Here is a 25,628-nt window from a genome sequence, read left to right as displayed (position 1 = left end):
CATCAATAAAGTGGCACCTTGTGGACTGCAACGCGCGCAAAATGTGGCGCTCGCACTGTTGTTTTTGTGAGCGCTAGCACACACGCATGCAGCGAACAACCACAAACGGAGTGATCAACGTACACGACGCGTGCGTGTATTGTTCACGGAAAGACTGCCGCGTACGTGCTGTATGCTGTAGCAATACATTCGGCGACTGCACAACATAGCAGCACGATACAGGTGCAGTCGTAAACAGCACATTCTCGCCATCGGCCATACCATGCTGAATACGCCGGTTCTCGTCCGCTCTCCGAAGCTAAGCAGCATTGGGCTCGGTCAGTACTTGGGAGGGAGACCACCTGGGAACACCGAGTGCTGATGGCACCGTTCTTTTTGCTTTTTTTATTGCGTGCTTCTGTGACGTCTTGTTTTTTTTTTTTCATTTGCACAACGTGTGGGTGGTTGCATTTACTGTAACTTACGTTCAACTGGAGCCTGCTGGTAGAGCCAACGCCGAAGTGTGACACCAACAATATTCAGGCCACTACACGATATTGTACGCGGAATGATGACGGTTGTAAGCGGTATACGTAATGATGCGAAATTTAGTCGCACAAGCTTCTAACCGCTTACTTATCACACCCGCATACAGCTCAATGACAACGCATCAATAAAGTGGCACCTTGTGGGCTGAAACACGCGCAAAATGTGGCGCTCGCCCTCTTGTTTTTGTGAGCCCCAGCACGCACGCATGCAGCGAACAACCACAAACGGAGTGATCAACGTACACGACGCGTGCGTGTATTGTTCACGGAAAGACTGCCGCGTACGTGCTGTAGCAATACATTCGGCGACTGCACAACATAGCAGCACGATACAGGTGCAGTCGTAAACAGCAAATTCTTGCCATCGGCCATACCTTGCTGAATACGCCGGTTCTCGTCCGATCCCCGAAGCTAAGCAGCATTGGGCTCGGTCAGTACTTAGGAGGGAGACCACCTGGGAACACCGAGTGCTGATGGCACCGTTCTTTTTGCTTTTTTATTGCGTGCTTCTGTGACGTCTTGTTTTTTTTTCATTTGCACAACGTGTGGGTGGTTGCATTTTCTGTAACTTACGTTCAATTGGAGCCTGCTGGTAGAGCCAACGCCGAAGTGTAACACCAACAATATTCAGGCCACTACACGATATTGTACGCGGAATGATGACGGTGGTAATCGGTATACGTAATGATGCAAAATTTAGTCACACAAGCTTCTAACCGCTTACTTATCACACCTGCATACAGCTCAATGACAACGCATCAATAAAGTGGCACCTTGTGGGCTGCAACGCGCGCAAAATGTGGCGCTCGCCCTCTTCTTTTTGTGAGCACTAGCACGCACCCATGCAGCGAACAACCAGAAACGGAGTGATCAACGTACACGACGCGTGCGTGTATTGTTCACGGAAAGACTGCCGCGTACGTGCTGTATGCTGTAGCAATACATTCGGCGACCGCACAACATAGCAGCACGATACAGGAGCAGTCGTAAACCGCACATTCTCGCCATCGGCCATACCATGCTGAATACGCCGGTTCTCGTCCGATCCCCGAAGCTAAGCAGCATTGGGCTCGGTCAGTACTTGGGAGGGAGACCACCTGGGAACACCGAGTGCTGATGGCACCGTTCTTTTTGCTTTTTTATTGCGTGCTTCTGTGACGTCTTGTTTTTTTTTTCATTTGCACAACGTGTGGGTGGTTGCATTTACTGTAACTTACGTTCAACTGGAGCCTGCTGGTAGAGCCAACGCCGAAGTGTAACACCAACAATATTCAGGCCACTACACGATATTGCACACGGAATGATGACGGTGGTAAGCGGTATGCGTAATGATGCAAAATTTAGTCGCACAAGCTTCTAACCGCATACTTATCACACCCGCATACAGCTCAATGACAACGCATCAATAAAGTGGCACCTTGTGGGCTGCAACACGCGCAAAATGTGGCGCTCGCCCTCTTGTTTTTGTGAGCACTAGCACGCACGCATGCAGCGAACAACCACAAACGGAGTGATCAACGTACACAACGCGTGCGTGTATTGTTCACGGAAAGACTGCCGCGTACGTGCTGTATGCTGTAGCAATACATTCGGCGACTGCACAACATAGCAGCACGATACAGGTGCAGTCGTAAACAACACATTCTCGCCATCGGCCATACCTTGCTGAATACGCCGGTTCTCGTCCGATCCCCGAAGCTAAGCAGCATTGGGCTCGGTCAGTACTTAGGAGGGAGACCACCTGGGAACACCGAGTGCTGATGGCACCGTTCTTTTTGCTTTTTTATTGCGTGCTTCTGTGACGTCTTGTTTTTTTTTTCATTTGCACAACGTGTGGGTGGTTGCATTTACTGTAACTTACGTTCAACTGCAGCCTGCTGGTAGAGCCAACGCCGAAGTGTAACACCAACAATATTCAGGCCACTACACGATATTGTACGCGGAATGATGACGGTTGTAAGCGGTATACGTAATGATGCGAAATTTAGTCGCACAAGCTTCTAACCGCTTACTTATCACACCCGCATACAGCTCAATGACAACGCATCAATAAAGTGGCACCTTGTGGGCTGCAACACGCGCAAAATGTGGCACTCGCCCTCTTGTTTTTGTGAGCCCCAGCACGCACGCATGCAGCGAACAAACACAAACGGAGTGATCAACGTACACGACGCGTGCGTGTATTGTTCACGGAAAGACTGCCGCGTACGTGCTGTAGCAATACATTCGGCGACTGCACAACATAGCAGCACGATACAGGTGCAGTCGTAAACAGCAAATTCTTGCCATCGGCCATACCTTGCTGAATACGCCGGTTCTCGTCCGATCCCCGAAGCTAAGCAGCATTGGGCTCGGTCAGTACTTAGGAGGGAGACCACCTGGGAACACCGAGTGCTGATGGCACCGTTCTTTTTGCTTTTTTATTGCGTGCTTCTGTGACGTCTTGTTTTTTTTTTCATTTGCACAACGTGTGGGTGGTTGCATTTACTGTAACTTACGTTCAACTGCAGCCTGCTGGTAGAGCCAACGCCGAAGTGTAACACCAACAATATTCAGGCCACTACACGATATTGTACGCGGAATGATGACGGTTGTAAGCGGTATACGTAATGATGCGAAATTTAGTCGCACAAGCTTCTAACCGCTTACTTATCACACCCGCATACAGCTCAATGACAACGCATCAATAAAGTGGCACCTTGTGGGCTGCAACACGCGCAAAATGTGGCGCTCGCCCTCTTGTTTTTGTGAGCCCCAGCACGCACCCATGCAGCGAACAACCACAAACGGAGTGATCAACGTACACGACGCGTGCGTGTATTGTTCACGGAAAGACTGCCGCGTACGTGCTGTAGCAATACATTCGGCGACTGCACAACATAGCAGCACGATACAGGTGCAGTCGTAAACAGCAAATTCTTGCCATCGGCCATACCTTGCTGAATACGCCGGTTCTCGTCCGATCCCCGAAGCTAAGCAGCATTGGGCTCGGTCAGTACTTAGGAGGGAGACCACCTGGGAAAACCGAGTGCTGATGGCACCGTTCTTTTTGCTTTTTTATTGCGTGCTTCTGTGACGTCTTGTTTTTTTTTTCATTTGCACAACGTGTGGGTGGTTGCATTTACTGTAACTTACGTTCAACTGCAGCCTGCTGGTAGAGCCAACGCCGAAGTGTAACACCAACAATATTCAGGCCACTACACGATATTGTACGCGGAATGATGACGGTTGTAAGCGCTATACGTAATGATGCGAAATTTAGTCGCACAAGCTTCTAACCGCTTACTTATCACACCCGCATACAGCTCAATGACAACGCATCAATAAAGTGGCACCTTGTGGGCTGCAACGCGCGCAAAATGTGGCGCTCGCCCTCTTGTTTTTGTGAGCACTAGCACGCACGCATGCAGCGAACAACCACAAACGGAGTGATCAACGTACACGACGCGTGCGTGTATTGTTCACGGAAAGACTGCCGCGTACGTGCTGTAGCAATACATTCGGCGACTGCACAACATAGCAGCACGATACAGGTGCAGTCGTAAACAGCAAATTCTCGCCATCGGCCATACCATGCTGAATACGCCGGTTCTCGTCCGATCCCCGAAGCTAAGCAGCATTGGGCTCGGTCAGTACTTGGGAGGGAGACCACCTGGGAACACCGAGTGCTGATGGCACCGTTCTTTTTGCTTTTTTATTGCGTGCTTCTGTGACGTCTTTTTTTTTTCATTTGCACAACGTGTGGGTGGTTGCATTTACAGTAACTTTCGTTCAACTGGAGCCTGCTGGCAGAGCCAACCCCGAAGTGTAACACCAACAATATTCAGGCCACTACACGATATTGTACGCGGAATGATGACGGTTGTAAGCGGTATACGTAATGATGCGAAATTTAGTCGCACAAGCTTCTAACCGCTTACTTATCACACCCGCATACAGCTCAATGACAACGCATCAATAAAGTGGCACCTTGTGGGCTGCAACGCGCGCAAAATGTGGCGCTCGCCCTCTTGTTTTTGTGAGCCCCAGCACGCACGCATGCAGCGAACAACCACAAACGGAGTGATCAACGTACACGACGCGTGCGTGTATTGTTCACGGAAAGACTGCCGCGTACGTGCTGTAGCAATACATTCGGCGACTGCACAACATAGCAGCACGATACAGGTGCAGTCGTAAACAGCAAATTCTTGCCATCGGCCATACCTTGCTGAATACGCCGGTTCTCGTCCGATCCCCGAAGCTAAGCAGCATTGGGCTCGGTCAGTACTTAGGAGGGAAACCACCTGGGAACACCGAGTGCTGATGGCACCATTCTTTTTGCTTTTTCATTGCGTGCTTCTGTGACGTCTTGTTTTTTTTTCATTTGCACAACGTGTGGGTGGTTGCATTTTCTGTAACTTACGTTCAATTGGAGCCTGCTGGTAGAGCCAACGCCGAAGTGTAACACCAACAATATTCAGGCCACTACACGATATTGTACGCGGAATGATGACGGTGGTAAGCGGTATACGTAATGATGCAAAATTTAGTCACACAAGCTTCTAACCGCTTACTTATCACACCCGCATACAGCTCAATGACAACGCATCAATAAAGTGGCACCTTGTGGGCTGCAACGCGCGCAAAATGTGGCGCTCGCCCTCTTGTTTTTGTGAGCACTAGCACGCACGCATGCAGAGAACAACCAGAAACGGAGTGATCAACGTACACGACGCGTGCGTGTATTGTTCACGGAAAGACTGCCGCGTACGTGCTGTATGCTGTAGCAATACATTCGGCGACTGCACAACATAGCAGCACGATACAGGTGCAGTCGTAAACAGCACATTCTCGCCATCGGCTATACCATGCTGAATACGCCGGTTCTCGTCCGATCCCCGAAGCTAAGCAGCATTGGGCTCGGTCAGTACTTGGGAGGGAGACCACCTGGGAACACTGAGTGCTGATGGCACCGTTCTTTTTGCTTTTTTATTGCGTGCTTCTGTGACGTCTTGTTTTTTTTCATTTGCACAACGTGTGGGTGGTTGCGTTTACTGTAACTTACGTTAAACTGGAGCCTGCTGGTAGAGCCAACGCCGAAGTGTAACACCAACAATATTCAGGCCACTACACGATTTTGTACGCGGAATGATGACGGTGGTAAGCGGTATACGCAATGATGCAAAATTTAGTCGCACAAGCTTCTAACCGCTTACTTATCACACCCGCATACAGCTCAATGACAACGCATCAATAAAGTGGCACCTTGTGGGCTGCAACACGCGCAAAATGTGGCGCTCGCCCTCTTGTTTTTGTGAGCACTAGCACGCACGCATGCAGCGAACAACCACAAACGGAGTGATCAACGTACACAACGCGTGCGTGTATTGTTCACGGAAAGACTGCCGCGTACGTGCTGTATGCTGTAGCAATACATTCGGCGACTGCACAACATAGCAGCACGATACAGGTGCAGTCGTAAAGAGCACATTCTCGCCATCGGCCATACCATGCTGAATACGCCGGTTCTCGTCCGATCCCCGAAGCTAAGCAGCATTGGGCTCGGTCAGTACTTGGAAGGGAGACCACCTGGGAACACCGAGTGCTGATGGCACCGTTCTTTTTGCTTTTTATTGTGTGCTTCTGTGACGTCTTGTTTTTTTTTCATTTGCACAACGTGTGGGTGGTTGCATTTACTGTAACTTACGTTCAACTGCAGCCTGCTGGTAGAGCCAACGCCGAAGTGTAACACCAACAATATTCAGGCCACTACACGATATTGTACGCGGAATGATGACGGTTGTAAGCGCTATACGTAATGATGCGAAATTTAGTCGCACAAGCTTCTAACCGCTTACTTATCACACCCGCATACAGCTCAATGACAACGCATAAATAAAGTGGCACCTTGTGGGCTGCAACGCGCGCAAAATGTGGCGCTCGCCCTCTTGTTTTTGTGAGCCCCAGCACGCACGCATGCAGCGAACAACCACAAACGGAGTGATCAACGTACACGACGCGTGCGTGTATTGTTCACGGAAAGACTGCCGCGTACGTGCTGTATGCTGTAGCAATACATTCGGCGACTGCACAACATAGCAGCACGATACAGGTGCAGTCGTAAACAGCACATTCTCGCCATCGGCCATACCATGCTGAATACGCCGGTTCTCGTCCGATCCCCGAAGCTAAGCAGCATTGGGCTCGGTCAGTACTTGGCAGGGAGACCACCTGGGAACACCGAGTACTGATGGCACCGTTCTTTTTGCTTTTTTATTGCGTGCTTCTGTGACGTCTTGTTTTTTTTTCATTTGCACAACGTGTGGGTGGTTGCATTTACTGCAACCTACGTTCAACTGGAGCCTGCCGGTAGAGCCAACGCCGAAGTGTAACACCAACAATATTCAGGCCACCACACGATATTGTACGGGGAATGATGACGGTTGTAAGCGGTATACGTAATGATGCGAAATTTAGTCGCACAAGCTTCTAACCGCTTACTTATCACACCCGCATACAGCTCAATGACAACGCATCAATAAAGTGGCACCTTGTGGGCTGCAACGCGCGCAAAATGTGGCGCTCGCCCTCTTGTTTTTGTGAGCCCCAGCACGCACGCATGCAGCGAACAACCACAAACGGAGTGATCAACGTACACGACGCGTGCGTGTATTGTTCACGGAAAGACTGCCGCGTACGTGCTGTATGCTGTAGCAATACATTGGGCGACTGCACAACATAGCAGCACGATACAGGTGCAGTCGTAAACAGCACATTCTCGCCATCGGCCATACCATGCTGAATACACCGGTTCTCGTCCGCTCCCCGAAGCTAAGCAGCATTGGGCTCGGTCAGTACTTGGGAGGGAGACCACCTGGGAACACCGAGTGCTGATGGCACCGTTCTTTTTGCTTTTTTATTGCGTGCTTCTGTGACGTCTTGTTTTTTTTTTCATTTGCACAACGTGTGGGTGGTTGCATTTACTGCAACTTACGTTCAACTGGAGCCTGCTGGTAGAGCCAACGCCGAAGTGTAACACCAACAATATTCAGGCCACTACACGATATTGTACGGGGAATGATGACGTTCGTAAGCGGTATACGTAATGATGCGAAATTTAGTCGCACAAGCTTCTAACCGCTTACTTATCACACCCGCATACAGCTCAATGACAACGCATCAATAAAGTGGCACCTTGTGGGCTGCAACGCGCGCAAAATGTGGCGCTCGCCCTCTTGTTTTTGTGAGCCCCAGCACGCACGCATGCTGCGAACAACCACAAACGGAGTGATCAACGTACACGACGCGTGCGTGTATTGTTCACGGAAAGACTGCCGCGTACGTGCTGTAGCAATACATTCGGCGACTGCACAACATAGCAGCACGATACAGGTGCAGTCGTAAACAGCAAATTCTTGCCATCGGCCATACCTTGCTGAATACGCCGGTTCTCGTCCGATCCCCGAAGCTAAGCAGCATTGGGCTCGGTCAGTACTTAGGAGGGAGACCACCTGGGAACACCGAGTGCTGATGGCACCATTCTTTTTGCTTTTTCATTGCGTGCTTCTGTGACGTCTTGTTTTTTTTTCATTTGCACAACGTGTGGGTGGTTGCATTTACTGCAACTTACGTTCAACTGGAGCCTGCTGGTAGAGCCAACGCCGAAATGTAACACCAACAATATTCAGGCCACTACACGATATTGTACGCGGAATGATGACGGTGGTAAGCGGTATACGTAATGATGCAAAATTTAGTCACACAAGCTTCTAACCGCTTACTTATCACACCCGCATACAGCTCAATGACAACGCATCAATAAAGTGGCACCTTGTGGGCTGATAGCGCGCAAAATGTGGCGCTCGCCCTCTTGTTCTTGTGAGCACTAGCACGCACGCATGCAGAGAACAACCAGAAACGGAGTGATCAACGTACACGACGCGTGCGTGTATTGTTCACGGAAAGACTGCCGCGTACGTGCTGTATGCTGTAGCAATACATTAGGCGACTGCACAACATAGCAGCACGATACAGGTGCAGTCGTAAACAGCACATTCTCGCCATCGGCTATACCATGCTGAATACGCCGGTTCTCGTCCGATCCCCGAAGCTAAGCAGCATTGGGCTCGGTCAGTACTTGGGAGGGAGACCACCTGGGAACACTGAGTGCTGATGGCACCGTTCTTTTTGCTTTTTTATTGCGTGCTTCTGTGACGTCTTGTTTTTTTTTTTCATTTGCACAACGTGTGGGTGGTTGCATTTACTGTAACTTACGTTCAACTTGAGCCTGCTGGTAGAGCCAACGCCGAAGTGTAACACCAACAATATTCAGGCCACTACACGATATTGTACGCGGAATGATGACGGTGGTAAGCGGTATACGTAATGATGCAAAATTTAGTCGCACAAGCTTCAAACCGCTCACTTATCACACCCGCATAGAGCTCAATGACAACGCATCAATGAAGTGGCACCTTGTGGACTGCAACGCGCGCAAAATGTGGCGCTCGCCCTCTTGTTTTTGTGAGCACTAGCACGCACGCATGCAGCGAACAACCACAAACGGAGTGATCAACGTACACGACGCGTGCGTGTATTGTTCACGGAAAGACTGCCGCGTACGTGCTGTATGCTGTAGCAATACATTCGGCGACTGCGCAACATAGCAGCACGATATAGGTGCAGTCGTAAACAGCACATTCTCGCCATCGGCCATACCATGCTGAATACGCCGGTTCTCGTCCGATCCCCGAAGCTAAGCAGCATTGGGCTCGGTCAGTACTTGGGAGGGAGACCACCTGGGAACACCGACTGCTGATGGCACCGTTCTTTTTGCTTTTTTATTGCGTGCTTCTGTGACGTCTTGTTTTTTTTTTCATTTGCACAACGTGTGGGTGGTTGCATTTACTGTAACTTACGTTCAACTTGAGCCTGCTGGTAGAGCCAACGCCGAAGTGTAACACCAACAATATTCAGGCCACTACACGATATTGTACGCAGAATGATGACGGTGGTAAGCGGTATACGTAATGATGCAAAATTTAGTCGCACAAGCTTCTAACCGCTTACTTATCACACCCGCATACAGCTCAATGACAACGCATCAATAAAGTGGCACCTTGTGGGCTGCAACGCGCGCAAAATGTGGCGCTCGCCCTCTTGTTTTTGTGAGCCCCAGCACGCACGCATGCAGCGAACAACCACAAATGGAGTGATCAACGTACACGACGCGTGCGTGTATTGTTCACGGAAAGACTGCCGCGTACGTGCTGTATGCTGTAGCAATACATTGGGCGACTGCACAACATAGCAGCACGATACAGGTGCAGTCGTAAACAATACATTCTCGCCATCGGCCATACCATGCTGAATACGCCGGTTCTCGTCCGCTCCCCGAAGCTAAGCAGCATTGGGCTCGGTCAGTACTTGGGAGGGAGACCACCTGGGAACACCGAGTGCTGATGGCACCGTTCTTTTTGCTTTTTTATTGCGTGCTTCTGTGACGTCTTGTTTTTTTTTTCATTTGCACAACGTGTGGGTGGTTGCATTTACTGCAACTTACGTTCAACTGGAACCTGCTGGTAGAGCCAACGCAGAAGTGTAACACCAACAATATTCAGGCCACTACACGATATTGTACGGGGAATGATGACGTTTGTAAGCGGTATACGTAATGATGCGAAATTTAGTCGCACAAGATTCTAACCGCTAACTTATCACACCCGCATACAGCTCAATGACAACGCATCAATAAAGTGGCACCTTGTGGGCTGCAACGCGCGCAAAATGTGGCGCTCGCCCTCTTGTTTTTGTGAGCCCCAGCACGCACGCATGCAGCGAACAACCACAAACGGAGTGATCAACGTACACGACGCGTGCGTGTATTGTTCACGGAAAGACTGCCGCGTACGTGCTGTAGCAATACATTCGGCGACTGCACAACATAGCAGCACGATACAGGAGCAGTCGTAAACAGCAAATTCTTGCCATCGGCCATACCTTGCTGAATACGCCGGTTCTCGTCCGATCCCCGAAGCTAAGCAGCATTGGGCTCGGTCAGTACTTAGGAGGGAGACCACCTGGGAACACCGAGTGCTGATGGCACCATTCTTTTTGCTTTTTCATTGCGTGCTTCTGTGACGTCTTGTTTTTTTTTCATTTGCACAACGTGTGGGTGGTTGCATTTTCTGTAACTTACGTTCAATTGGAGCCTGCTGGTAGAGCCAACGCCGAAGTGTAACACCAACAATATTCAGGCCACTACACGATATTGTACGCGGAATGATGACAGTGGTAAGCGGTATACGTAATGATGCAAAATTTAGTCACACAAGCTTCTAACCGCTTACTTATCACACCCGCATACAGCTCAATGACAACGCATCAATAAAGTGGCACCTTGTGGGCTGCAACGCGCGCAAAATGTGGCGCTCGCCCTCTTGTTTTTGTGAGCACTAGCACGCACGCATGCAGAGAACAACCAGAAACGGAGTGATCAACGTACACGACGCGTGCGTGTATTGTTCACGGAAAGACTGCCGCGTACGTGCTGTATGCTGTAGCAATACATTGGGCGACTGCACAACATAGCAGCACGATACAGGTGCAGTCGTAAACAGCACATTCTCGCCATCGGCCATACCATGCTGAATACGCCGGTTCTCGTCCGCTCCCCGAAGCTAAGCAGCATTGGGCTCGGTCAGTACTTAGGAGGGAGACCACCTGGGAACACAGAGTGCTGATGGCACCATTCTTTTTGCTTTTTTATTGCGTGATTCTGTGACGTCTTGTTTTTTTTTTCATTTGCACAACGTGTGGGTGGTTGCATTTACTGTAACTTACGTTCAATTGGAGCCTGCTGGTAGAGCCAACGCCGAAGTGTAACACCAACAATATTAAGGCCACTACACGACATTGTACGCGGAATGATGACGGTGGTAAGCGGTATACGTAATGATGCAAAATTTAGTCACACAAGCTTCTAACCGCTTACTTATCACACCCGCTTACAGCTCAATGACAACGCATCAATAAAGTGGCACCTTGTGGGCTGCAACGCGAGCAAAATGTGGCGCTCGCCCTCTTGTTTTTGTGAGCACTAGCACGCACGCATGCAGAGAACAACCAGAAACGGAGTGATCAACGTACACGACGCGTGCGTGTATTGTTCACGGAAAGACTGCCGCGTACGTGCTGTATGCTGTAGCAATACATTCGGCGACTGCACAACATAGCAGCATGATACAGGTGCAGTCGTAAACAGCACATTCTCGCCATCGGCCATACCATGCTGAATACGCCGGTTCTCGTCCGATCCCCGAAGCTAAGCAGCATTGGGCTCGGTCAGTACTTGGAAGGGAGACCACCTGGGAACACCGACTGCTGATGGCACCGTTCTTTTTGCTTTTTTATTGCGTGCTTCTGTGACGTCTTGTTTTTTTTTTTCATCTGCACAACGTGTGGGTGGTTGCATTTACTGTAACTTACGTTCAATTGGAGCCTGCTGATAGAGCCAACGCCGAAGTGTAACACCAACAATATTCAGGCCACTACACGATATTGTACGCGGAATGATGACGGTGGTAAGCGGTATACGTAATGATGCAAAATTTAGTCGCACAAGCTTCAAACCGCTTACTTATCACACCCGCATAGAGCTCAATGACAACGCATCAATAAAGTGGCACCTTGTGGACTGCAACGCGCGCAAAATGTGGCGCTCGCCCTCTTGTTTTTGTGAGCACTAGCACGCACGCATGCAGCGAACAACCACAAACGGAGTGATCAACGTACACGGCTCGTGCGTGTATTGTTCACGGAAAGACTGCCGCGTACGTGCTGTATGCTGTAGCAATACATTCGGCGACTGCGCAACATAGCAGCACGATACAGGTGCAGTCGTAAACAGCACATTCTCGCCATAGGCCATACCATGCTGAATACGCCGGTTCTCGTCCGATCCCGGAAGCTAAGCAGCATTGGGCTCGGTCAGTACTTGGGAGGGAGACCACCTGGGAACACCGAGTGCTGATGGCACAGTTCTTTTGGCTTTTTTATTGCGTGCTTCTGTGACGTCTTGTTTTTCTTTTCATTTGCACAACGTGTGGGTGGTTGCATTTACTGTAACTTACGTTCAATTGGAGCCTGCTGGTAGAGCCAACGCCGAAGTGTAACACCAACAATATTCAGGACACTACACGATATTGTGCGCGGAATGATGACGGTGGTAAGCGGTATACGTAATGATGCAAAATTTAGTCGCACAAGCTTCTAACCGCTTACTTATCACACCCGCATACAGCTCAATGACAACGCATCAATAAAGTGGCACCTTGTGGGCTGCAACGCGCGCAAAATCTGGCGCTCGCCCTCTTGTTTTTGCGAGCATTAGCACGCACGGATGCAGCGAACAACCACAAACGGAGTGATCAACGTACACGACGCGTGCGTGTATTGTTCACGGAAAGACTGCCGCGTACGTGCTGTATGCTGTAGCAATACATTCGGCGACTGCACAACATAGCAGCACGATACAGGTGCAGTCGTAAACAGCACATTCTCGCCATCGGCCATATCATGTTGAATACGCCGGTTCTCGTCCGATCCCCGAAGCTAAGCAGCATTGGGCTCGGTCAGTACTTGGGAGGGAGACCACCTGGGAACACCGAGTGCTGATGGCACCGTTCTTTTTGCTTTTTTATTGCGTGCTTCTGTGACGTCTTGTTTTTTTTCATTTGCACAACGTGTGGGTGGTTGCATTTTCTGTAACTTACGTTCAATTGGAGCCTGCTGGTAGAGCCAACGCCGAAGTGTAACACCAACAATATTCAGGCCACTACACGATATTGTACGCGGAATGATGACAGTGGTAAGCGGTATACGTAATGATGCAAAATTTAGTCGCACAAGCTTCAAACCGCTTACTTATCACACCCGCATACAGCTCAATTACAACGCATCAATAAAGTGGCACCTTGTGGGCTGCAACGCGCGCAAAATGTGGCGCTCCCCCTCTTGTTATTGTGAGCACTAGCACACACGCATGCAGCGAACAAACACAAACGGAGTGATCAACGTACACGACGCGTGCGTGTATTGTTCACGGAAAGACTGCCGCGTACGTGCTGTATGCTGTAGCAATACATTCGGCGACTGCACATCATAGCAGCACGATACAGGTGCAGTCGTAAACAGCACATTCTCGCCATCGGCAATACCATGCTGAATGCGCCGGTTCTCGTCCGATCGCCGAAGCTAAGCAGCATTGGGCTCGGTCAGTACTTGGGAGGGAGACCACCTGGGAACACCGAGTGCTGATGGCACCGTTCTTTTTGCTTTTTTATTGCGTGCTTCTGTGACGTCTTGTTTTTTTTTCATTTGCACAACGTGTGGGTGGTTGCATTTACTGTAACTTACGATCAACTGTAGCCTGCTGGTAGAGCCAACGCCGAAGTGTAACACCAACAATATTCAGGCCACTACACGATATTGTACGCGGAATGATGACGGTGGTAAGCGGTATACGTAATCATGCAAAATTTAGTCGCACAAGGTTCTAACCGCTTACTTATCACACCCGCATACAGCTCAATGACAACGCATCAATAAAGTGGCACCTTGTGGGCTGCAACGCGCGCAAAATGTGGCGTTCGCCCTCTTGTTTTTGTGAGCACTAGCACGCACGCATGCAGCGAACAACCACAAACGGAGTGATCAACGTACACGACGCGTGCGTGTATTGTTCACGGAAACACTGCCGCGTTCGTGCTGTATGCTGTAGCAATACATTCGGCGACTTCACAACATAGCAGAACGATACAGGTGCAGTCGTAAACAGCACATTCTCGCCAACGGCCATACCATGCTGAATACGCCGGTTCTCGTCCGATCCCCGAAGCTAAGCACCATTGGGATCGGTCAGTACTTGGGAGGGAGACCACCTGGGAACACCGAGTGCTGATGGCACCGTTCTTTTGGCTTTTTTATTGCGTGCTTCTGTGACGTCTTGTTTTTTTTTTCATTTGCACAACGTGTGGGTGGTTGCATTTACTGTAACTTACGTTTAACTGGAGCCTGCTGGTATAGAGCCAACGCCGAAGTGTAACACCAACAATATTCAGGCCACTACACGATATTGTACGCGGAATGATGACGGTGGTAAGCGGTATACGTAATGATGCAAAATTTAGTCGCACAAGCTTCTAACCGCTTACTAATCACACCCGCATACAGCTCAATGACAACGCATCAATAAAGTGGCACCTTGTGGGCTCCAACGTGCGCAAAACGTCGCGCTCGCCCTCTTGCTTTTGTGAGCACTAGCACGCACGCATGCAGCGAACAACCACAAACGGAGTGATCAACGTACACGACGCGTGCGTGTATTGTTCACGGAAAGACTGCCGCGTACGTGCTGTATGCTGTAGCAATACATTCGGCGACTGCACAACATAGCAGCACGATACAGGTGCAGTCGTAAACAGCACATTCTCGCCATCGGCCATACCATGCTGAATACGCCGGTTCTCGTCCGATCCCCGAAGCTAAGCAGCATTGGGCTCGGTCAGTACTTGGGAGGGAGACCACCTGGGAACAGCGAGTGCTGATGGCACCGTTCTTTTTGCTTTTTTATTGCGTGCTTCTGTGACGTCTTGTTTTTTTTTTTCATTTGCACAACGTGTGGGTGGTTGCATTTACTGTAACTTACGTTCTACTGAAGCCTGCTGGTAGAGCCAACGCCGAAGTGTAACACCAACAATATTCAGGCCACTACACGATGTTGTACGCGGAATGATGACGGTGGTAAGCGGTATTCGTAATGATGCAAAATTTAGTCGCACAAGCTTCTGACCGCTTACTTATCACACCCGCATACAGCTCAATGACAACGCATCAATAAAGTGGCACCTTGTGGGCTGCAACGCGCGCAAAATGTAGCGCTCGCCCTCTTGTTTTTGTGAGCACTAGCACGCACGCATGCTGCGAACAACCACAAACGGAGTGATCAACGTACACGACGCGTGCGTGTATTGTTCACAGAAAGACTGCCGCGTACGTGCTGTATGCTGTAGCAATACATTCGGCGACTGCACAACATAGCAGCACGATACAGGTGCAGTCGTAAGCAGCACATTCTCGCCATCGGCCATACCATGCTGAATACGCCGGTTCTCGTCCGATCCCCGAAGCTAAGCAGCATTGGGCTCGGTCAGTACTTGGGAGGGAGACCACCTGGGAACACCGAGTGCTGATGGCACCGTTCTTTTTGCTTTTTTATTGCGTGCTTCTGTGACGTCTTGTTTTTTTTTTTTCGTTTGCACAACGTGTGGGTGGTTGCATTTACTGTAACTTACGTTCAACTGAAGCCTGCTGGTAGAGCCAACGCCGAAGTGTAACACCAGCAATATTCAGGCCACTACACGATATTGTACGCGGAATGATGACAATGGTAAGCGGTATTCGTAATGATGCAAAATTTAGTCGCACAAGCTTGTGACCGCTTACTTATCACACCCGCATACAGCTCAATGACAACGCATCAATAAAGTGGCACCTTGTGGGCTGCAACGCGCGCAAAATGTGGCGCTCGCCCTCTTGTTTTTGTGAGCACTAGCACGCACGCATGCAGCGAACAACGACAAACGGACTGATCAACGTACACAACGCGTGCGTGTATTGTTCACGGAAACACTGCCGCGTTCGTGCTGTATGCTGTAGCAATACATTCGGCGACTGCACCACATAGCAGCACGATACAGGTGCAGTCGTAAACAGCACATTCTCGCCATCGGCCATACCATGCTGAATACGCCGGTTCTCGTCCGATCCCCAAAGCTAAGCAGCATTGGGCTCGGTCAGTACTTGGGAGGGAGACCACCTGGGAACACCGAGTGCTGATGGCACCGTTGTTTTTGCTTTTTTATTGCGTGCTTCTGTGATGTCTTGTTTTTTTTTCATTTGCACAACGTGTGGGTGGTTGCATTTACTGTAACTTACGTTCAACTGGAGCCTGCTGGTATAGAGCCAACGCCGAAGTGTAACACCAACAATATTCAGGCCACTACACGATATTGTACGCGGAATGATGACGGTGGTAAGGGGTATACGTAATGATGCAAAATTTAGTCGCACAAGCTTCTAACCGCTTACTTATCACACCCGCATACAGCTCAATTACAACGCATCAATAAAGTGGCACCTTGTGGGCTGCAACGCGCGCAAAATGTGTCGCTCGCCCTCTTGTTCTTGTGAGCACTAGCACGCACGCATGCAGCGAACAACCACAAACGGGGTGATCAACGTACACGACGCGTGCGTGTATTGTTCACGGAAAGACTGCCGCGTACGTGCTGTATGCTGTAGCAATGCATTCGCCGACTGCACAACATAGCAGCACGATACAGGTGCAGTCGTAAACAGCACATTCTCGCCATCGGCCATACCATGCTGAATACGCCGGTTCTCGTCCGATCCCCGAAGCTAAGCAGCATTGGGCTCGGTCAGTACTTGGGAGGGAGACCACCTGGGAACACCGAGTGCTGATATCACCGTTCTTTTTGCTTTTTTATTGCGTGCTTCTGTGACGTCTTGTTTTTTTTTTTTCATTTGCACAACGTGTGGGTGGTTGCATTTACTGTAACTTACGTTCAACTGGAGCCTGCTGGTAGAGCCAACGCCGAAGTGTAACACCAACAATATTCAGGCCACTACACCATATTGTACGCGGAATGATGACGGTGCTAAGCGGTATACGTAATGATGCAAAATTTAGTCGCACAAGCTTCTAACCGCTTACTTATCACACACGCATACAGCTCAATGACAACGCATCAATAAAATGGCACCTTGTGGGCTGCAACGCGCGCAAAATGTGGCGCTCGCCCTCTTGTTTTTGTGAGCACTAGCACGCACGCATGCAGCGAACAACCACAAACCGAGTGATCAACGTACACGACGCGTGCGTGTATTGTTCACGGAAAGACTGCCGCGTACGTGCTGTATGCTGTAGCAATACATTCGGCGACTGCACAACATAGCAGCAAGATACAGGTGCAGTCGTAAACAGCACATTCTCGCCATCGGCCATACCATGCTGAATACGCCGGTTCTCGTCCGATCCCCGAAGCTAAGCAGCATTGGGCTCGGTCAGCACTTGGGAGGGAGACCACCTGGGAACACTGAGTGCTGATGGCACCGTTCTTTTTGCTTTTTTTATTGCGTGCTTCTGTGACGTCCTGTCTTTTTTTTCCATTTGCACAACGTGTGGGTGGTTGCATTTACTGTAACTTACGTTCAACTGCAGCCAGCTGATAGAGCCAACGCCGAAGTGTAACACTAACAATATTCAGGCCACTACACGATATTGTACGCGGAATGATGACGGTGGTAAGCGGTATACGTAATGATGGAAAATTTAGTCGCACAAGCTTCTAACCGCTTACTTATCACACCCGCATACAGCTCAATGACAACGCATCAATAAAGTGGCACATTGTGGGCTGCAACGCGCGCAAAATGGGGCGCTCGCCCTCTTGTTTTTGTGAGCACTAGCACGCACGCATGCAGCGAACAACCACAAACGGAGTGATCAACGTACACGACGCGTGCGTGTATTGTTCACGGAAAGACTGCCGCGTACGTGCTGTATGCTGTAGCAATGCATTCGCCGACTGCACAACATAGCAGCACGATACAGGTGCAGTCGTAAACAGCACATTCTCGCCATCGGCCATACCATGCTGAATACGCCGGTTCTCGTCCGATCCCCGAAGCTAAGCAGCATTGGGCTCGGTCAGTACTTGGGAGGGAGACCACCTGGGAATACTGAGTGCTGATGGCACCGTTCTTTTTGCTTTTTTTATTGCGTGCTTCTGTGAGGTCGTGTTTTTTTTTCATTTGCACAACGTGTGGGTGGTTGCATTTGCTGTAACTTACGTTCAACTGGAGCCTGCTGGTAGAGCCAACGCCGAAGTGTAACACCAACAATATTCAGGCCACTACACGATATTGTACGCGGAATGATGACGGTGGTAAGCGGTATACGTAATGATGCAAAATTTAGTCGCACAAGCTTCTAACCGCTTACTTATCACCCCCGCATACAGCTCAATGACAACGCATCAATAAAGTGGCACCTTGTGGGCTGCAACGCGCGCAAAATGTGGCGCTCGCCCTCTTGTTTTTGTGAGCACTAGCACGCACGCATGCAGCGAACAACCACAAACGGAGTGATCAACGTACACGACGCGTGCGTGTATTGTTCACGGAAAGACTGCCGCGTACGTGCTGTATGCTGTAGCAATACATTCGGCGACTGCACAACATAGCAGCACGATACAGGTGCATTCGTAAACAGCCCATTCTCCCCATCGGCCATACCATGCTGAATACGGCGGTTCTCGTCCGATCCCCGAAGCTAAGCAGCATTGGGCTCGGTCAGTACTTGGTAGGGAGACCACCTGGAAACACCGAGTGCTGATGGCACCGTTCTTTTTGCTTTTTTATTGCGTGCTTCTGTGACGTCTTGTTTTGTTTTTTTCATTTGCACAACGTGTGGGTGGTTGCATTTACTGTAACTTACGTTCAACTGGAGCCTGCTGGTAGAGCCAACGCCGAAGTGTAACACCAACAATATTCAGGCCACCACACGATATTGTACGCGGAATGATGACGGTGGTAAGCGGTATGCGTTATGATGCAAAATTTAGTCGCACAAGCTTCTGACCGCTTACTTATCACACCCGCATACAGCTCAATGACAACGCATCAATAAATTGGCACCTTGTGAGCTGCAACGCGCGCAAAATGTGGCGCTCGCCCTCTTGTTTTTGTGAGCACTAGCACGCACGCATGCAGCGAACAACCACAAACGGAGTGATCAACGTACACGACGCGTGCGTGTATTGTTCACGGAAAGACTGCCGCGTACGTGCTGTATGCTGTAGCAATACATTCGGCGACTGCACAACATAGCAGTACGATACAGGTGCAGTCGTAAACAGCACATTCTCGCCATCGGCAATACCATGCTGAATATGCCGGTTCTCGTCCGATCCCCGAAGCTAAGCAGCATTGGGCTCGGTCAGTACTTGGGAGGGAGACCACCTGGGAACACTGAGTGCTGATGGCACCGTTCTTTTTGCTTTTTTTATTGCGTGCTTCTGTGACGTCCTGTTTTTTTTTTCCATTTGCACAACGTGTGGGTGGTTGCATTTACTGTAACTTACGTTCAACTGGAGCCAGCTGGTAGAGCCAACGCCGAAGTGTAACACTAACAATATTCAGGCCACTACACGATATTGTACGCGGAATGATGACGGTGGTAAGCGGTATACGTAATGATGCAAAATTTAGTCGCACAAGCTTCTAACCGCTTAGTTATCACACCCGCATACAGCTCAATGACAACGCATCAATAAAGTGGCACCTTGTGGGCTGCAACGTGCGCAAAATGTGGCGCTCGCCCTCTTGTTTTTGTGAGCACTAGCACGCACGCATGCAGCGAACAACCACAAACGGAGTGATCAACGTACACGACGCGTGCGTGTATTGTTCACGGAAAGACTGCCGCGTACGTGCTGTATGCTGTAGCAATACATTTGGCGACTGCACAACATAGCAGCACGATACAGGTGCAGTCGTAAACAGCACATTCTCGCCATCGGCAATACCATGCTGAATACGCCGGTTCTCGTCCGATCCCCGAAGCTAAGCAGCATTGGGCTCGGTCAGTACTTGGGAGGGAGGCCACCTGGGAACACCGAGTGCTGATGGCACCGTTCTTTTTGCTATTTTATTGCGTGCTTCTGTGACGTCTTGTTTTTTTTTTTCATTTGCACAACGTGTGGGTGGTTGCATTTACTGTAACTTACGTTCAACTGGAGCCTGCTGGTAGAGCCAACGCCGAAGTGTAACACCAACAATATTCAGGCCACTACACCATATTGTACGCGGAATGATGACGGTGGTAAGCGGTATACGTAATGATGCAAAATTTAGTCGCACAAGCTTCTAACCGCTTAGTTATCCCACCCGCATACAGCTCAATGACAACGCATCAATAAAGTGGCACCTTGTGGGCTGCAACGTGCGCAAAATGTGGCGCTCGCCCTCTTGTTTTTGTGAGCACTAGCACGCACGCATGCAGCGAACATCCACAAACGGAGCGATCAACGTACACGACGCGTGCGTGTATTGTTCACGGAAAGACTGCCGCGTACGTGCTGTATGCTGTAGCAATACATTCGTCGACTGTACAACATTGCAGCACGATACAGGTGCAGTCGTAAACAGCACATTCTCGCCATCGGCCATACCATGCTGAATACGCCGGTTCACGTCCGATCTCCGAAGCTAAGCAGCATTGGGCTCGGTCAGTACTTGGGAGGGAGACCACCTGGGAACACCGAGTGCTGATATCACCGTTCTTTTTGCTTTTTTATTGCGTGCTTCTGTGACGTCTTGTTTTTTTTTTCATTTGCACAACGTGTGGGTGGTTGCATTTACTGTAACTTACGTTCAACTGGAGCCTGCTGGTAGAGCCAAAGCCGAAGTGTAACACCAACAATATTCAGGCCACTACACCATATTGTACGCAGAATGATGACGGTGGTAAGCGGTATACGTAATGATGCAAAATTTAGTCGCACAAGCTTCTAACCGCTTACTTATCACACACGCATACAGCTCAATGACAACGCATCAATAAAATGGCACCTTGTGGGCTGCAACGCGCGCAAAATGTGGCGCTCGCCCTCTTGTTTTTGTGAGCACTAGCACGCACGCATGCAGCGAACAACCACAAACGGAGTGATCAACGTACACGACGCGTGCGTGTATTGTTCACGGAAAGACTGCCGCGTACGTGCTGTATGCTGTAGCAATACATTCGGCGACTGCACAACATAGCAGCAAGATACAGGTGCAGTCGTAAACAGCACATTCTCGCCATCGGCCATACCATGCTGAATACGCCGGTTCTCGTCCGATCCCCGAAGCTAAGCAGCATTGGGCTCGGTCAGTACTTGGGAGGGAGACCACCTGGGAATACCGAGTGCTGATGGCACCGTTCTTTTTGCTTTTTTATTGCGTGCTTCTGTGACGTCTTGTTTTTTTTTCATTTGCACAACGTGTGGGTGGTTGCATTTACTGTAACTTACGTTCAACTGGAGCCTGCTGGTAGAGCCAATGCCGAAGTGTAACACCAACAATATTCAGGCCACTACACGATATTGTACGCGGAATGATGACGGTGGTAAGCGGTATACGTAATGATGGAAAATTTAGTCGCACAACCTTCTAACCGCTTACTTATCACACCCGCATACAGCTCAATGACAACGCATCAATAAAGTGGCACATTGTGGGCTGCAACGCGCGCAAAATGGGGCGCTCGCCCTCTTGTTTTTGTGAGCACTAGCACGCACGCATGCAGCGAACAACCACAAACGGAGTGATCAACGTACACGACGCGTGCGTGTATTGTTCACGGAAAGACTGCCGCGTACGTGCTGTATGCTGTAGCAATACATTCGGCGACTGCACAACATAGCAGCAAGATACAGGTGCAGTCGTAAACAGCACATTCTCGCCATCGGCCATACCATGCTGAATACGCCGCTTCTCGTCCGATCCCCGAAGCTAAGCAGCATTGGGCTCGGTCAGTACTTGGGAGGGAGGCCACCTGGGAACACCGAGTGCTGATGGCACCGTTCTTTTTGCTTTTTTATTGCGTGCTTCTGTGACGTCCTGTTTTTTTTTCCATTTGCACAACGTGTGGGTGGTTGCATTTACTGTAACTTACGTTCAACTGGAGCCAGCTGGTAGAGCCAACGCCGAAGTGTAACACTAACAATATTCAGGCCACTACACGATATTGTACGCGGAATGATGACGGTGGTAAGCGGTATACGTAATGATACAAAATTTAGTCGCACAAGCTTCTAACCGCTTAGTTATCACACCCGCATACAGCTCAATGACAACGCATCAATAAAGTGGCACCTTGTGGGCTGCAACGTGCGCAAAATGTGGCGCTCGCCCTCTTGTTTTTGTGAGCACTAGCACGCACGCATGCAGCGAACAACCACAAACGGAGTGATCAACGTACACGACGCGTGCGTGTATTGTTCACGGAAAGACTGCCGCGTACGTGCTGTATGCTGTAGCAATACATTTGGCGACTGCACAACATAGCAGCACGATACAGGTGCAGTCGTAAACAGCACATTCTCGCCATCGGCCATACCATGCTGAATACGCCGGTTCTCGTCTGATCCCCGAAGCTAAGCAGCATTGGGCTCGGTCAGTACTTGGGAGGGAGGCCACCTGGGAACACCGAGTGCTGATGGCACCGTTCTTTTTGCTATTTTATTGCGTGCTTCTGTGACGTCTTGTTTTATTTTTTATTCATTTGCACAACGTGTGGGTGGTTGCATTTACTGTAACTTACGTTCAACTGGAGCCTGCTGGTAGAGCCAACGCCGAAGTGTAATACCAACAATATTCAGGCCACTACACGATATTGTACGCGGAATGATGACGGTGGTAAGCGGTATACGTAATGATGCAAAATTTAGTCGCACAAGCTTCTAACCGCTTACTTATCACACCCGCATACAGCTAAATGACAACGCATCAATAAAGTGGCACCTTGTGGGCTGCAACGCGCGCAAAATGTGGCGCTCGCCCTCTTGTTTTTGTGAGCGCTAGCACGCACGCATGCAGCGAACAACCACAAACCCAGTGATCAACGTACACGACGCGTGCGTGTATTGTTCACGGAAAGACTCCCGCGTACGTGCTGTATGCTGTAGCAATACATTCGGCGACTGCACAACATAGCAGTACGATACAGGTGCAGTCGTAAACAGCACATTCTCGCCATCGGCCATACCATGCTGAATACGCCGGTTCTCGTCCGATCCCCGAAGCTAAGCTGCATTGGGCTCGGTCAGTACTTGGGAGGGAGACCACCTTGGAACACCGAGTGCTGATGGCACCGTTCTTTTTGCTTTTTTATTGCGTGCTTCTGTGACGTCTTGGTTTTTTTTTTTCATTTGCACAACGTGTGGGTGGTTGCATTTACTGTAACTTACGTTCAACTGGAGCCTGCTGGTAGAGCCATCGCCGAAGTGTAACACCAACAATATTCAGGCCACCACACGATATTGTACGCGGAATGATGACGGTGGTAAGCGGTATGCGTAATGATGCAAAATTTAGTCGCACAAGCTTCTAACCGCTTACTTATCACACCCGCATACAGCTCAATGACAACTCATCAATAAAGTGGCACCTTGTGAGCTGCAACGCGCGCAAAATGTGGCGCTCGCCCTCTTGTTTTTGTGAGCACTAGCACGCACGCATGCAGCGAACAACCACAAACGGAGTGATCAACGTACACGACGCGTGCGTGTATTGTTCACGGAAAGACTGCCGCGTACGTGCTGTATGCTGTAGCAATACATTCGGCGACTGCACAACATAGCAGTACGATACAGGTGCAGTCGTAAACAGCACATTCTCGCCATCGGCCATACCATGCTGAATACGCCGCTTCTCATCCGATCCCCGAAGCTAAGCTGCATTGGGCTCGGTCAGTACTTGGGAGGGAGACCACCTGGGAACACCGAGTGCTGATGGCACCGTTCTTTTTGCTTTTTTATTGCGTGCTTCTGTGACGTCTTGGTTTTTTTTTTTTCATTTGCACAACGTGTGGGTGGTTGCATTTACTGTAACTTACGTTCAACTGGAGCCTGCTGGTAGAGCCAACGCCGAAGTGTAACACCAACAATATTCAGGCCACCACACGATATTGTACGCGGAATGATGACGGTGGTAAGCGGTATGCGTAATGATGCAAAATTTAGTCGCACAAGCTTCTAACCGCTTACTTATCACACCCGCATACAGCTCAATGACAACGCATCAATAAAGTGGCACCTTGTGAGCTCCAACGCGCGCAAAATGTGGCGCTCGCCCTCATGTTTTTGTGAGCACTAGCACGCACGCATGCAGCGAACAACCACAAACGGAGTGATCAACGTACACGACGCGTGCGTGTATTGTTCACGGAAAGACTGCCGCGTACGTGCTGTATGCTGTAGCAATACATTCGGCGACTGCACAACATAGCAGTACGATACAGGTGCAGTCGTAAACAGCACATTCTCGCCATCGGCCACACCATGCTGAATACGCCGGTTCTCGTCCGATCCCCGAAGCTAAGCAGCATTGGGCTCGGTCAGTACTTGGGAGGGAGACCACCTGGGAACACTGAGTGCTGATGGCACCGTTCTTTTTGCTTTTTTTATTTCGTGCTTCTGTGACGTCCTGTTTTTTTTTCCATTTGCACAACCTGTGGGTGGTTGCATTTACTGTAACTTACGTTCAACTGGAGCCAGCTGGTAGAGCCAACGCCGAAGTGTAACACTAATAATATTCAGGCCACTACACGATATTGTACGCGGAATGATGACGGTGGTAAGCGGTATACGTAATGATGCAAAATTTAGTCGCACAAGCTTCTAACCGCTTAGTTATCACACCCGCATACAGCTCAATGACAACGCATCAATAAAGTGGCACCTTGTGGGCTGCAACGTGAGCAAAATGTGGCGCTCGCCCTCTTGTTTTTGTGAGCACTAGCACGCACGCATGCAGCGAACAACCACAAACGGAGTGATCAACGTACACGACGCGTGCGTGTATTGTTCACGGAAAGACTGCCGCGTACGTGCTGTATGCTGTAGCAATACATTTGGCGACTGCACAACATAGCAGCACGATACAGGTGCAGTCGTAAACAGCACATTCTCGCCATCGGCCATACCATGCTGAATACGCCGGTTCTCGTCCGATCCCCGAAGCTAAGCAGCATTGGGCTCGGTCAGTACTTGGGAGGGAGGCCACCTGGGAACACCGAGTGCTGATGGCACCGTTCTTTTTGCTATTTTATTGCGTGCTTCTGTGACGTCTTGTTTTATTTTTTATTCATTTGCACAACGTGTGGGTGGTTGCATTTACTGTAACTTACGTTCAACTGGAGCCTGCTGGTAGAGCCAACGCCGAAGTGTAACACCAACAATATTCAGGCCACTACACGATATTGTACGCGGA

The 25,628-nt window shown here is 49.8% G+C and overlaps 19 non-coding genes and 21 pseudogenes across 19 annotated transcripts; all 40 read left to right on the top strand.

Moving 5' to 3' along the window:
* Positions 1 to 247: 247 nt before the first annotated feature.
* On the top strand, positions 248 to 366 carry LOC142561085 (5S ribosomal RNA). Its single transcript, XR_012823614.1, has one exon. It is a non-coding gene; the product is annotated as a 5S ribosomal RNA (ribosomal RNA).
* Positions 367 to 887: 521 nt separating this feature from the next.
* Positions 888 to 1,006, top strand: LOC142562960 (5S ribosomal RNA). Its single transcript, XR_012824269.1, has one exon. It is a non-coding gene; the product is annotated as a 5S ribosomal RNA (ribosomal RNA).
* Positions 1,007 to 1,530: 524 nt separating this feature from the next.
* LOC142561235 (5S ribosomal RNA) lies at positions 1,531 to 1,649 on the top strand. Its single transcript, XR_012823758.1, has one exon. It is a non-coding gene; the product is annotated as a 5S ribosomal RNA (ribosomal RNA).
* A 525-nt stretch (positions 1,650 to 2,174) lies between these two features.
* LOC142562959 (5S ribosomal RNA) lies at positions 2,175 to 2,293 on the top strand. Its single transcript, XR_012824268.1, has one exon. It is a non-coding gene; the product is annotated as a 5S ribosomal RNA (ribosomal RNA).
* A 518-nt stretch (positions 2,294 to 2,811) lies between these two features.
* On the top strand, positions 2,812 to 2,930 carry LOC142562958 (5S ribosomal RNA). The gene has a single exon (XR_012824267.1). It is a non-coding gene; the product is annotated as a 5S ribosomal RNA (ribosomal RNA).
* Positions 2,931 to 3,448: 518 nt separating this feature from the next.
* LOC142562935 (5S ribosomal RNA) lies at positions 3,449 to 3,567 on the top strand. Its single transcript, XR_012824245.1, has one exon. It is a non-coding gene; the product is annotated as a 5S ribosomal RNA (ribosomal RNA).
* A 518-nt stretch (positions 3,568 to 4,085) lies between these two features.
* Positions 4,086 to 4,204, top strand: LOC142561223 (5S ribosomal RNA). Its single transcript, XR_012823747.1, has one exon. It is a non-coding gene; the product is annotated as a 5S ribosomal RNA (ribosomal RNA).
* A 515-nt stretch (positions 4,205 to 4,719) lies between these two features.
* Positions 4,720 to 4,838, top strand: LOC142561326 (5S ribosomal RNA; annotated as a pseudogene).
* A 524-nt stretch (positions 4,839 to 5,362) lies between these two features.
* LOC142561470 (5S ribosomal RNA) lies at positions 5,363 to 5,481 on the top strand (annotated as a pseudogene).
* Positions 5,482 to 6,004: 523 nt separating this feature from the next.
* LOC142561037 (5S ribosomal RNA) lies at positions 6,005 to 6,123 on the top strand. The gene has a single exon (XR_012823568.1). It is a non-coding gene; the product is annotated as a 5S ribosomal RNA (ribosomal RNA).
* A 523-nt stretch (positions 6,124 to 6,646) lies between these two features.
* Positions 6,647 to 6,765, top strand: LOC142561320 (5S ribosomal RNA; annotated as a pseudogene).
* A 524-nt stretch (positions 6,766 to 7,289) lies between these two features.
* Positions 7,290 to 7,408, top strand: LOC142562962 (5S ribosomal RNA). Its single transcript, XR_012824271.1, has one exon. It is a non-coding gene; the product is annotated as a 5S ribosomal RNA (ribosomal RNA).
* A 518-nt stretch (positions 7,409 to 7,926) lies between these two features.
* On the top strand, positions 7,927 to 8,045 carry LOC142562957 (5S ribosomal RNA). Its single transcript, XR_012824266.1, has one exon. It is a non-coding gene; the product is annotated as a 5S ribosomal RNA (ribosomal RNA).
* Positions 8,046 to 8,568: 523 nt separating this feature from the next.
* LOC142561469 (5S ribosomal RNA) lies at positions 8,569 to 8,687 on the top strand (annotated as a pseudogene).
* A 526-nt stretch (positions 8,688 to 9,213) lies between these two features.
* LOC142561774 (5S ribosomal RNA) lies at positions 9,214 to 9,332 on the top strand (annotated as a pseudogene).
* Positions 9,333 to 9,857: 525 nt separating this feature from the next.
* On the top strand, positions 9,858 to 9,976 carry LOC142561277 (5S ribosomal RNA; annotated as a pseudogene).
* Positions 9,977 to 10,494: 518 nt separating this feature from the next.
* On the top strand, positions 10,495 to 10,613 carry LOC142562955 (5S ribosomal RNA). The gene has a single exon (XR_012824264.1). It is a non-coding gene; the product is annotated as a 5S ribosomal RNA (ribosomal RNA).
* Positions 10,614 to 11,137: 524 nt separating this feature from the next.
* LOC142562217 (5S ribosomal RNA) lies at positions 11,138 to 11,256 on the top strand (annotated as a pseudogene).
* Positions 11,257 to 11,781: 525 nt separating this feature from the next.
* LOC142561692 (5S ribosomal RNA) lies at positions 11,782 to 11,900 on the top strand (annotated as a pseudogene).
* Positions 11,901 to 12,426: 526 nt separating this feature from the next.
* LOC142562229 (5S ribosomal RNA) lies at positions 12,427 to 12,545 on the top strand (annotated as a pseudogene).
* Positions 12,546 to 13,070: 525 nt separating this feature from the next.
* LOC142561459 (5S ribosomal RNA) lies at positions 13,071 to 13,189 on the top strand (annotated as a pseudogene).
* A 523-nt stretch (positions 13,190 to 13,712) lies between these two features.
* On the top strand, positions 13,713 to 13,831 carry LOC142561061 (5S ribosomal RNA). Its single transcript, XR_012823591.1, has one exon. It is a non-coding gene; the product is annotated as a 5S ribosomal RNA (ribosomal RNA).
* A 524-nt stretch (positions 13,832 to 14,355) lies between these two features.
* LOC142562387 (5S ribosomal RNA) lies at positions 14,356 to 14,474 on the top strand (annotated as a pseudogene).
* Positions 14,475 to 15,001: 527 nt separating this feature from the next.
* LOC142561247 (5S ribosomal RNA) lies at positions 15,002 to 15,120 on the top strand. The gene has a single exon (XR_012823770.1). It is a non-coding gene; the product is annotated as a 5S ribosomal RNA (ribosomal RNA).
* A 526-nt stretch (positions 15,121 to 15,646) lies between these two features.
* Positions 15,647 to 15,765, top strand: LOC142561211 (5S ribosomal RNA). Its single transcript, XR_012823736.1, has one exon. It is a non-coding gene; the product is annotated as a 5S ribosomal RNA (ribosomal RNA).
* Positions 15,766 to 16,292: 527 nt separating this feature from the next.
* On the top strand, positions 16,293 to 16,411 carry LOC142561163 (5S ribosomal RNA). The gene has a single exon (XR_012823690.1). It is a non-coding gene; the product is annotated as a 5S ribosomal RNA (ribosomal RNA).
* Positions 16,412 to 16,937: 526 nt separating this feature from the next.
* LOC142561625 (5S ribosomal RNA) lies at positions 16,938 to 17,056 on the top strand (annotated as a pseudogene).
* A 527-nt stretch (positions 17,057 to 17,583) lies between these two features.
* On the top strand, positions 17,584 to 17,702 carry LOC142562074 (5S ribosomal RNA; annotated as a pseudogene).
* A 527-nt stretch (positions 17,703 to 18,229) lies between these two features.
* On the top strand, positions 18,230 to 18,348 carry LOC142560999 (5S ribosomal RNA). The gene has a single exon (XR_012823531.1). It is a non-coding gene; the product is annotated as a 5S ribosomal RNA (ribosomal RNA).
* A 525-nt stretch (positions 18,349 to 18,873) lies between these two features.
* Positions 18,874 to 18,992, top strand: LOC142562418 (5S ribosomal RNA; annotated as a pseudogene).
* Positions 18,993 to 19,519: 527 nt separating this feature from the next.
* Positions 19,520 to 19,638, top strand: LOC142561832 (5S ribosomal RNA; annotated as a pseudogene).
* A 527-nt stretch (positions 19,639 to 20,165) lies between these two features.
* On the top strand, positions 20,166 to 20,284 carry LOC142561494 (5S ribosomal RNA; annotated as a pseudogene).
* Positions 20,285 to 20,810: 526 nt separating this feature from the next.
* LOC142561691 (5S ribosomal RNA) lies at positions 20,811 to 20,929 on the top strand (annotated as a pseudogene).
* Positions 20,930 to 21,454: 525 nt separating this feature from the next.
* On the top strand, positions 21,455 to 21,573 carry LOC142561048 (5S ribosomal RNA). The gene has a single exon (XR_012823579.1). It is a non-coding gene; the product is annotated as a 5S ribosomal RNA (ribosomal RNA).
* Positions 21,574 to 22,097: 524 nt separating this feature from the next.
* LOC142562167 (5S ribosomal RNA) lies at positions 22,098 to 22,216 on the top strand (annotated as a pseudogene).
* A 525-nt stretch (positions 22,217 to 22,741) lies between these two features.
* LOC142561221 (5S ribosomal RNA) lies at positions 22,742 to 22,860 on the top strand. Its single transcript, XR_012823745.1, has one exon. It is a non-coding gene; the product is annotated as a 5S ribosomal RNA (ribosomal RNA).
* A 529-nt stretch (positions 22,861 to 23,389) lies between these two features.
* LOC142561669 (5S ribosomal RNA) lies at positions 23,390 to 23,508 on the top strand (annotated as a pseudogene).
* A 527-nt stretch (positions 23,509 to 24,035) lies between these two features.
* Positions 24,036 to 24,154, top strand: LOC142562090 (5S ribosomal RNA; annotated as a pseudogene).
* Positions 24,155 to 24,682: 528 nt separating this feature from the next.
* On the top strand, positions 24,683 to 24,801 carry LOC142561574 (5S ribosomal RNA; annotated as a pseudogene).
* A 526-nt stretch (positions 24,802 to 25,327) lies between these two features.
* On the top strand, positions 25,328 to 25,446 carry LOC142561071 (5S ribosomal RNA). Its single transcript, XR_012823601.1, has one exon. It is a non-coding gene; the product is annotated as a 5S ribosomal RNA (ribosomal RNA).
* The last annotated feature ends 182 nt before the right edge of the window (positions 25,447 to 25,628 follow it).

The sequence above is a fragment of the Dermacentor variabilis genome, chromosome 10, assembly GCF_050947875.1.
Source record: "Dermacentor variabilis isolate Ectoservices chromosome 10, ASM5094787v1, whole genome shotgun sequence".
NCBI lineage: Eukaryota > Metazoa > Arthropoda > Arachnida > Ixodida > Ixodidae > Dermacentor > Dermacentor variabilis.
Note: the sequence above shows the minus strand (reverse complement) of the source record. Positions and strands in the feature narration are given on the sequence as shown.